We start from the raw sequence: 11,147 nt of genomic DNA, 5'->3' as shown, positions 1-11,147 counted from the left end.
AATGCTCTCCACAAGGGCCGCTTTGGAAATATAGGGCTCCAGGGTGTCCCACCCCTGCTGCTGTGCCAAGACACACAGACTCAGCACAGCGTCGAGGAAGCGGAGCTGATGGGCCCTGCTCCCCATCAGCTAGGATTGGGGTGGGGGGAGAGAGAGAGAGCCTGTTACATAGGGACCTCCCCGCCCAACCCAAACCAACTCTAGGGATCAGGACCTCCATGGGGTTGGACAGGGAAAGCCGCCCCTTCCTGAAACCAGTGTTGCCCGGCAGAGACCGGGGTTGTAACTTGGACAGTGTCTGCGGGGAGCGGAAACCTTGGCCTGTGTGGGACAAATGTCCCCACTTTGGGGTGCCAGAGAACAGAGGATACGTGTCCCCCCATTGGGGGTGAGGGATTCTCTTGGACAAAACCCCCCTGCCTGGGTGGAGATGGAACAAGGGGCAGGACGGACTCGGTGGCAGTGCAGCTGGGGGATTTTTGTACCTCATCTCTGCCCTGGAGATACTGTTGGATCTCTGTGATGATGTCTTGTTCCAGGGACACATCTTCCTCCTCCTCCTCTTCCTCTTTCTCATCCTCATGGGCACTGGGGGGCTCTGCACCAGGGGGGAAGGAGAAAGTATAATCCCTTCTGCTGCTGGGGGGATGCAGTGGACAGAGAAGGCTCCATGTTTCCCCCTTCTCTGTAAGAAGCCCCATGGCAGCGTGGGCCCCACCCTGCCCCTGCGAGAGACGCCCTCAGCCCCATGAGCCTCAGGGCCCCGTGGCAGTCGCCCCCCCCAACATGATCAGGGGAGGCTGGAGATCCCCAACTCCACCCAGAATCCCCTGCCGCGGGGTGTGGCTGTGCCCCCCCCACTAGTGTTAGTGGGGCTCACATGGGTCAGTCCCGGCACCTTGGCGAGCCGATGGGCACAGGGGGTTACTAGTCCCCCACCGCCCCAGTCCTCCTCCCTTTCCCCTGGGTCTCCCCTCACCTGCAAAGAGGGAGCATTCATCCACACGCCTGTCAGACCATGCAGAGGAGCTGCTGCCCCCTTGGGAGTACGAGAAGCTGCTGGTGTTTGTCCCAGAGTCGCTCAGCTCCTCCTCCTGGTTGGCGGGGGGCTCCTCAGGGACCAGGGTGGGGCTGGCGCAGGGCTCCTCGGGGGCCAGGGTGGGGCTGGCGGGGGGCTCCTCAGTGGCCAGGGTGGGGCTGGCGCAGGGCTCCACAGTTGCCAGGGTGGTGGGTGGCTCCTGCTGGGCCCTGGGGTGCAGCTCCTGGCTCCTTGGCTTCCTGTGAAGGAAGCCCCAGAGCTGCCTTGCCCGGCTCCTGCCCTCTCCTGGCTCCCTCCTCCGTAGCTGTACCCGGGGCCACCTCCATTTGGGCCCAGAAGGTGCCTCAGGGTCAGCTAGGGGAGCTGGTGTCATCCACTTCCTGCAGCATGCCAGGCAGCTCCTCTGTTTATGCTGGCCACCAGCCTCTTCCCCGCCCGTGGGGCCAGAGGGGCCGCTCTCCTCCTCAGAAAGCCGGATGTTCTTTCCCTCTGGCTCTGGAGCCACCTGCCTGGCCTTCCTCCTGAGCATCTGCCTCAGCCGCTCCATCCTGGAACTGAGTGGGGAGCAGCCGTGAGTCTGGGTTCAAGGCAGCCTCTCATTAATGGGGCCTGCCTGCTCCCCTGCCCACCTCCCCTCCGCTGAGGCAATTCCTCCTCCCCACACATCCCACCCCAGGGCACAGGAACCCTCATCCTGGGGAACAAACTCTGCCAAGGGACGGGCTGGGAGCCCTATTGGTAGGATATTTCCACCACACTGGGGATGGCTCTGGAGAACTCCACTTACTTACTCTAGATGGGATGGAGCTGGATGGCAGATGCTTGCTGTTGGTCCTTCCTTTACCCTCCTCCTCGATCCTCTGCACCCAGGTGGCCTGTAAGGGGTGCTGCAGAATCCCCTGCCAGCAGGGCAGGGGGTAGAAGTCGGGAGATCGAAAGTGACTGTGAAAACAAGACAATGTTTTATTGCCAGGGGATGGATAAACTCAGGCGAGCAGCCAGGGATTCACAACACTGACCGACGAACAGAAGGACACCTCCCATCTCAAGGTCTCCTAGTATCTCACGCACATTCCTGAAATGTGAGGGCCCAAGGGCTCTAGGGGAGTGTCTCCAGCCCTACTGTTGGAAACAGAGGCCTTGGCAGGAAAAGCCACTGCCTCAGGGTTGCACTGGGAGTCAGGGATAGAGCCGAGGATGGAGCCCAGGAGTCCTTTGTCCAGGCTCCCGCACTAACCGCTAGAGGAACACTCCCTTCCAGAGCAGGGAAGTGCTAGTCTCCCTGGCTCCGAGGGTGACCTGTTGTAGTGACTGACGCATTTGCTACTTGTCCCCCATCCAAAGCCAATAACACATCTCTGTGTTGGCAATCATGAGTTAGACCTTCTCAGCACCCCTCTGTCTCCCGCAGCTGTCAGGTATTCCTTGGCTTATGGAGGCTTGGATGCTAACAGGACTGGAATTTGTTACTGGCTCCCTGGGTGGTTCTAGCCAATGAGGGTCTCAGTCTAGCCTCAGAGGCCCACACCCCCAGACACTAAAGATCAAGGTGGATTGATTTCATTCCAAATGATTTGTATTTATATTTTTGAGTGATTTTCCTAATGAAAGATTGATTCTCATGAAATTCTAAGTGGTGGCCGATGACAGAACAAGGAGCAATGGTCTCAAGTTGCAGTGGGGGAGGTCTAGGTTGGATATTAGGAAAAACTTTTTCACTAGGAGGGTGGTGAAGCACAGGAATGGGTTACCTAGGGAGGTGGTAGAATCTCCATCTTTACAAGTTTTTAAAGGTCAGCTTGACAGAGCCCTGGCTGGGATGATTAAGTTGGGGTTGGTCCTGCTTTGAGCCGGGGGGTTGGACTAGAGACCTCCTGAGGTCTGTTCCAGCCCTAGTCTTCTAGGATTCTATGAATAGGTAACCATTAAAACATGCTGGTTTTGCAGGATACATAAGAACAAAAAGGTTAACTGAAACATTTTTTTTCATTTCAAACACACTGAGGTAAAGAAGTATCTCTAGTTCGTGCATTGAGCTGATTGTTCCTGGTCATAAACCTCCTTCCAGATTTTAGAGGTAGTAGCTCACATCTCCTCCTCTCTAGCGTTTATTCATATATTACAAGAGGAAAAGAAGCCTTCATTCTTTTTCAACTCCCAATCAGTTTCTTAAATTGGAATGAAGTAGCTGCATCAACTGAAATGAAGAAAATAGTCTTTTTGCACCTGCAGAAGAGGCTATAGCTGCCAAAACCTGGCTGAGTATTTCAACAACTTCTGCACCCCCAGGTGCTTAGGCCATGACTTCCAACAGTTCAGTGGTTTGACTTCCTCGGAAACTTGGCAGCAAACATGGACTTCTTCATCGATGTATTTATTTCAATGACTTTCCTAGGCTAGAGCAACTATAGGCCTTAACATAGCTTGTCATAGTTTCAAATTTTAACCTTGATAGGTTTGTTTAAAAAAAAAAAAAAACCTTTTTAAATTTAAATTTAAAAAATCCAGTTTAAATTTTAAAAAAAATCTCTTTGGGGGGGTTTGGTTCTGAAAAAGCCATTGATTGGTATTCCCCTTGATTTTAGAAGAACTACTTCATTTGAGAGAATCATAAACTGCTCATATTCTCTTAAAGGAGAGGAGGCAGCAAAATTCATCATATCAGTAATTTGTTGCACCTTATTTACTCAGTCTTAAACAAACAAGTGTCCAAAACTCTAGTTAGTCTCTTTTATGTTGGCCCAGCTAAGAGGTGGTAGGGGGGCAGGAATGCTGTCTCCGTCCCTGGACCAATATTAATTGCACAGGATATTGCCACAAAACCTCCATTTTACTGCCAAATTGTCTAAGCCATTCCTCTTCTGCGCTTCCTGGTTTATAAGTTTCAAGTCTACAAAACCTTCCCCTTGACCGTCACTGCCGAGGCGGTGCAGCAGGCAGAGGAACGCGAGCAGTAACACTGTGACCCCAGAGGTAACTCAGCCCCCCTGTCACTCACTGACTCCACTAACCCTGAGCATCAACCCGAAGCCTGCGGCCTGCCTTGGGCATCGCTCCCATGGAAACCTGCAGGCTCATTTACTGACTTATGCAAATCACCTGTGGAGAGTTAGCTCTGACTGTCTGAATTCACTCTAAAGCAGTGGTTCCCAAATTTTAACAGCCTGTGGACCCCTTTCACTAAAATGTCAAGTCTCATGAACCCCCTCCCAAAAATGAATATTTCCAGGGATTTTCAACTTTACCTGAGTATAAATTATAAAAGAAGTGATCTTGGAAATATACAATTTGTTTTTATGACATGCTTATTACACACTATTCATTATTAATTATTATTTATCATTACAGTATTCTTATTACATTATGAAAACGGCAACACTCTTCCAAGATCTCACTTTCGTAGCTTGTATCACTTGGAATAAGCCTGTTATAAGACAAGGCTCCTATGTTTCATCAAGGAGTATCAGATGTGAAACAAGCATAAAGGTATTTAAGAAGCCAACTTAAAGAGTTCCTCCTACACAAGCATTCAGGTCTTGAGCAGTCCAGGCAAACAACGCACATTACAACAAAGTTTAAACTTGTTCTTCATAATAATTTTAAAAACAATCCTAGCTGCCTATTTCATTTTAAAACCAGCCAAAAATATCTACCTCCCTTTCCATTTCTTATAAGGAGTCTTGAAATTTAAATCTCTTCAGTGTGATAGATATGCTTGCTTTGATCTGCTTACCTCTTGGAAGTCCAGGGGCTCTGGGCTGCTGGCCCCATGGTGCCTGGGGTCCCTAGGGGCAGCTCTGTCCGCCATTAGGGAATTTTTTCCTGAGAACCCCCTGTAACATTTCGCGAACCCCCAGGGGTTCACGAACCTCAGTTTGGGAACCACTGCTCTAAAGTCACAATGCCCTTCAGTTTACAACACCAATGTAAGGGACAAGAGGGAAGGAGGAAGAGGGAAGCAAAATGATCAAATTCCAAACACCCCCAGCGAGTCACAGATTCATAAATTCCAAGCCCAGAAGAAACCACTGCAGTCTGACTTTCTGTTTTGCTTCGGCCATAGAACGTCCCTCAAAATAATTCCCATAGGAATTAGAGCAGATTTTTTAGTAAAACACCCAATCTTGATTTTAAAACAGGCAAGTTGTGGAAAATCCAGCACAAGCCTCAGTGAATTGCTCCAAACTCTGATGTTTAAAATGCTCGCCTTTTTTCCAGTGTGTATTGGTCTAGCTTCAACTTCCAGCCATTGTCTGCTCATAACCTTTATCTGGTAAAGTGAAGAGCCCATTAGTAAATATTTGTTCCCATAGGCTCACCGCTTAACCTTCTCTTAGATTGAGCTCCTGTAGTCTGTCACCACAGGGCAGGTTTTCTAATCCTTTCATCATTCTTGTGGCTCTTCTGTGAACCGTCTCTGATTTATCAGCATCTGTCTCAAATTGTGGACACCAGAAATGGACACAATATTCCAGGAGTGGTTGCACCAGTGCCCAGTACAGAGATATCGAACCTCTATACCTCTACTTGAGAATCTGCTAGGACAGAGTCCCCTATCTTGTCCTTAGAGCCTATATTTTTTCTTACCTTCTACACAGATGACGATTTCTTTCAAAAAAATCCACACCGATATGAAAAAAAATTCCTCAGAATGTCCTCCACAACAACGGTCTCTTGGTCCTCTGAGAGAACCGCGAGATGGAGACTTGCTGCAGCAAGGCTACAGGGGGTCTCTGAGGTTCCCCCTGCCCTGCATCCCTGTCCTGCCTGGCTGTTGTCAAGGGAGCTCTGTGAGGTCACAGACGCCTCATCACCTTTGCCCAATAGGCTGAGTTCCTGCCTAAGGCCTTTGTGAAGTCACTGCCACACTCACCATTCCCTGGCAGCCTGATGCCTGCCCCTGGCCAGCCTGGTTGGAGGTTTGAGCTGCACCCTGGATCTCCCCACTTGCTCATTATTGATTCTGGGGAGCAACCAGGCCACCTGGTAAAACAGCAGAGTCTGTTCCTCACCCCACACTGAGTTTTTCATAGAGGCCCAGATTGTGAAACAATTCAATCTCCTAATCTGGCCTCTATATCACGGGCTATGAAATTTCAGACTCTCAGCACCCTATTAAGCCCAATTGCTTGTAATTAACTAAAAGGACCCTTCCAGAATAAAAGGCAGTTGTGATGTGAGGACACCAGGAAACAGAGACTTCACCTCTCCCCTGGGTAATTTGTTCCAGTGGCTTGTCTCCCTCGCTGTCAGAATTAAACGTGAAATTGACAACCTTTGATAAGGGCAAAATTTATGACAATCTTTTAAATAATTTAAATAGAAGAGAAAAAAGAACATTAAGTGGAATATGTTCACTGCCAAGTTTTTCAGACAGTCGCACCACTGATGTGGTAGCTAAGGCCCTGGAAGGAAAGTTAGCTGAAATGCTAGCCTAGCTTTGGACAGCAATAACTTCCTTGAAAGGTGCAGAAAATATTGTCTTCATTTCAGTTTATTCAAACAGTTCAGTTCAATCGACTAGTTCGTTGAAATTCAAGAAAGCCATTGGGAGTTCACAAAACAGGCAAACTTGTTTTCCTCCCTCAATCTATGGATAAAAACTACGTGTGAAGGGATGGATCTACTGGTTCATCAATCTAGAAACACGTGGAGACCAGAATGTATCATTTCAGTTCACTAACCACACATCAAATTTCCTTGGTTTAAGAAATCAGTTAGTTTTAAAAGCAAAACATTTTGATACAACTTTTTTCTTATGCTTCTCTTTCTAGCTCTGGCATAACCTTGATGTGTGACCAAAGAGAGGCCACTTCTTTTCTTTTTCCCTCTGTATCATGGGGATGGAGAAAATTCTCTAAGTCCTAGCAGGAGAGAGATTTGAGCATGTCAGGCGTGTTAGGGCCCTTGTGCTCTAAAGGACAATGGATGATTGTTGTTTGGGACAAGAATCCCGACGGATTTGATACTTGTCCCCCAACCAAAGTCAATAGCACATCTCTGTATTTTCAATCATGAGTTAGACATTCTCAGCACCCCTCTGTCTCCCGCAGCCCTCAGGTGTTCCTTGGATTATGGAGGCTAAGAGAACTGGAATTTTTTACTGGCTTCCTGGGTGTTACTAGCCAATGAGGGTCTCAGTCTGGCCTCCGAGGCCCACACCCCCAGCCACTAAAGATCAGGATGGATTGATTTCACTCAAAGTTTTTTGTATTTGTATTTTTGAATTATTTTCCTAATGAAAGATTGATTCTCATGGAATTCTTAGAGCTAGCAGATGACAGAACAAGGAGCAATGACCTCAAGTTGCAGTGTGGAAGGCTTGGATATTCAGAAAAACTTTTTCACTAGGAGGGTGGTGATGCCTTTGAATCTGCTAGGATAGAGTCCCCTATATTGTACTTAGAGCCTATATTTTTTCTTACCTTCTACACAGATGACGATTTCTTTCAAAAAAATCCAGTCCGATATGAAAAAAAAAACCGCACGGAATGTCCTCCACAACAACGGTCTCTTGGTACTCTGAGAGAACCACGAGATGGAGACTTGCTGCAGCAAGGCTACAGGGGGTCTCTGAGGTTCCCCCTGCCCTGCATCCCTGTCCTGCCTGGCTGTTGTCAAGGGAGCTCTGTGAGGTCACAGACGCCTCATCATCTTTGCCCAATAGGCTGAGTTCCTGCCAAAGGCCTTTGTGAAGTCACTGCCACACTCACCTTTCCCTTGCAGGCCTGATGCCTGCCCCTGGCCAGCCTGGTTGGATGTTTGAGCTGCACTCCGGATCTCCCCACTTGCTCATTATTGATTCTGGGGAGCAACCAGGCCACCTGGTAAAACAGCAGAGTCTGTTCCTCACCCCACACTGAGTTTTTCATAGAGGCACAGATTGTGATACAATTCCATCTCCTAATGTGGTCTCTATTTCCAGGGCTATGAAATGTCACACACTTTGCACCATATTAAGCCCAATTCTTGTTGTGCCTTTCTTGTCTAGATCGAATTAGCCCTGCCCCATGATATCCGATCTCCCCGTCCTGCTGGGAGCCCCCGAGCCAGGAGCACCCCAGTAGGGGCCTCCTTGCTGTTTGTCTGCCGGGCTGGTGACAGGACTTCCTCTGCGTGGGGATATCAGATGCACCTCCAGAGGCAGTGCAGAAGTGAGTGCACTGCATCAGCCCAGCGTTGGGCTCAGGGCTTTGGCCTTGGCAGCTTCTGCTCCAGTCACGTCTCTGGGTGCCCGGACTCAGAGCTTCTGGCCCCCTGTGGCTGCAGCCAGTGCTGGGGAACTGGGCTCAGGACTTTCATGCCCCTCCCCACTCCTGCTGGCACTCTGGGTGTCCGGGCTCGGGTCTTCTGCCAGGCATCTGCAGCTGGGGCTCGGGGCTTCCCTTGCCGTTCCTTCTGGGGCTCAGGTGTCTATTTTTCTAGATGTCCCGAAAATGGTAGGAGCCGAGGTGCTCCCAAGTAGTAGGTAGGAGCTGAGGTGCTCCCAACAGCAGGAACCCTCCTGCACATCTGGGAACCTCCTCTAGCTTCAGAAAGGTTGTTGGCTGCTGCCCTTGGAGCCCAGGTCTGAAGGCACCACACACGTGAGGGTGGCCATGCTGTGACCCCTACAACAACCGCTGAACTCCCCTATTCTCCTATTTTGGTCAGGACCCCCATGGTTACAATACCATGACATTTCAGATGGAAACATTGGTCAATTTCAAGGCCAGAGGGTTTTTAAATTAGTCAAACTGAGCTCTGAATTTGGTAGGGACCTGGCTATTATGGATGTCCTAGCAGGTTTGCACACCCGGTTCTCCTGAAAGGCCATTGAGAATTCATGCTGCCTGAGAAACTTCCCAGAATAAGCTACCAGGACTGGGGGGGATGAAGGAAACCAACCAAAGCCTGAGCTAGGATGGAGAGCATTGATCCAAGCGGTGTTTGAACCCCTCCACCCCCACCTGCCTGCCTGCCGTGAAACGGACAGAGGGGCACTGATTTCTATTGGTGAACTTGCTACAGACCGTGGGCTTCAGCACAAGCCATGGAGCCCATACTCTGACCTCTTGGATAAACAGCAACGTTGGCTTTTTAGAAACCTTCCCCCCAGTGCTCTGCATCCACTTGGGATTGTGCCCAGCAGAGGCTGGTGGAGGGGAGGGGAAGGCAGAGGAGGCCATGCAAATGTTGTGGTGTCTGCACTACCCCACAGACACACACCCAGCAATGCACGGCATAATAGCCAGGACAGTAAATGATTTGGCCATAACCTCCAAAATCCTCAGTGTTGAAAGTACAATTTATCTAGAAAACAATGGGAGGGAGGGGTTAGAGAGTTGCAGTAACCACCTGGATTTCCAGTCTCTGGCCAGGCACATCCCCCCCTCCACAGTTTTCACTGATATCTTCTCCAAACTGGTCCTCCTGATATAATCTGAGGTCACATCCTGGCCTGCAGGGACATTGGCAGGATCTTCACTGTTCCCAGCTGCAGCATCACCCTTGTTATCCTGCCTGATAAGGATCCCGCCAGGGCTCAGCTAAATGGCATGTATCATGACAGGCTCTTTGCTGAGGGCCCTTGACAGCACCCGCACCCAAACCCCTCAACCCCAGCCCCACCCCAGAGCCTGCACCCCCAGCCGAAGCCCTCACTCTCTCCCACACCCCAACCCCAATTCTGTGAGCATTCATGGCCCTCCATACAATTTCTATACCCTGATGTGGCCCATGAGTCAAAAAGTTTGCCCATCCCTGGTCTAAGGCCACCAAATGTTCGCAGTTACATGGCCCATGAAGCTCGCTTCCATCACTCACTGGTTAAAGCCCCTTTGTGCTTTCTCCCATTCTGCCCCCCAAACTCGGGAGGAGCTCCCTGTAAACATCAGCAAAACGACCTCCTCATCCCAGGGATTATTTGATTCTTCAATTATTCCCATGTCCAGCAGGCTTGCCAGCTCCTTCTGAACCTGCTGCTGCAATGTACCAGTTCTGTGGGGTGCTTTGCTGGGTGCAGGTTGTGATCCCACAGTGTTAATCTTAGGCAACTTTTGTGAGTCAGGCCTGGCCTGCTAGATAATACCTGGCAGTGACTTTGCAGCACAGTCATAACCTCTGTCTTTTCAGTTAGGGTGACCTCTTCACACACCTCAATGCTCTCGAGTGGTATTCAGGCATCAGATCCGTCAGGGGCTGTCTTACAATCCTTTGCACAGAATAGCATCTTGACAACAGCTTCACTATTGTGATGCACTTTTAACAGCCCGAGGTGCATCCCTGCTGCTGGGCCTGTGTACTTTGAAGGTAACAGCGTGACCCCTCCCTACCACCTCCGAAGGCCCCTCCCATCAGTTTTGCCCTTTGTACTTTTCCACGAGGAGTAACAACTGCAGCAGATCACCTGCATCAAATGATCACTCACAAGGACAGCAGGACCCCGTTTATCCCATCGAATTGGGACTAGGGCCAGACTGGTTAACCAAAACTTCAGATAATCAGATGAATGGGAAAGTGCGAGGCTGCAGCGCCATCTAGTGACCATAGCAGATACTGCTCATTTCTGGACCTGTGTGTGCTGGTTGTTGGGTTAATATGGAGAACCGGATAATGGAGGGTCGGATAAACAGGGTTCTACTGTATTGTGCTCATCCCATTCTTTCCGAGCTGCTTGGCTTTTAGTGAGGCTTCGCTTCGCTATTCCAATCATGGATTTAGGGAAACCTAATTTAGGCTCCTCCCTGTGAAAGGGAAAGGAAAAGTGAAGTGCTTCAGTAAGAGTAAACTTACCAGAATGAAATGGTTCCATTTTTTTCTGTTTCAAAAGGGCATTTGGCTTCAGAATTTTATTTCATTTTTGATGAGATTGTGTCTTTTATGTTTTGTGGCACACAAGCAGAGAAGTTAGAGAAACCATAAAATTCTCTTGCTGGAAGTTCGCAATGTTTTGCTAATTTGTTTCTTAGGAGCCAGAACAATAATGTGTGTGGAATCATCATTACTGTGTATTCTGTGTAGTTATGTTGTTGGCTTCTTTAGGAAATTTGCAAAAGAGGAGCACTGGGAAAGCCTGTCCCCCTCCTTCCCCCCCCCCCCCACATACGCATTGCACATTTGCTGCCCA

This window comes from Chrysemys picta, chromosome 1 (genome assembly GCF_011386835.1).
Source record: "Chrysemys picta bellii isolate R12L10 chromosome 1, ASM1138683v2, whole genome shotgun sequence".
Lineage (NCBI taxonomy): Eukaryota > Metazoa > Chordata > Testudines > Emydidae > Chrysemys > Chrysemys picta.
Note: the sequence above shows the minus strand (reverse complement) of the source record.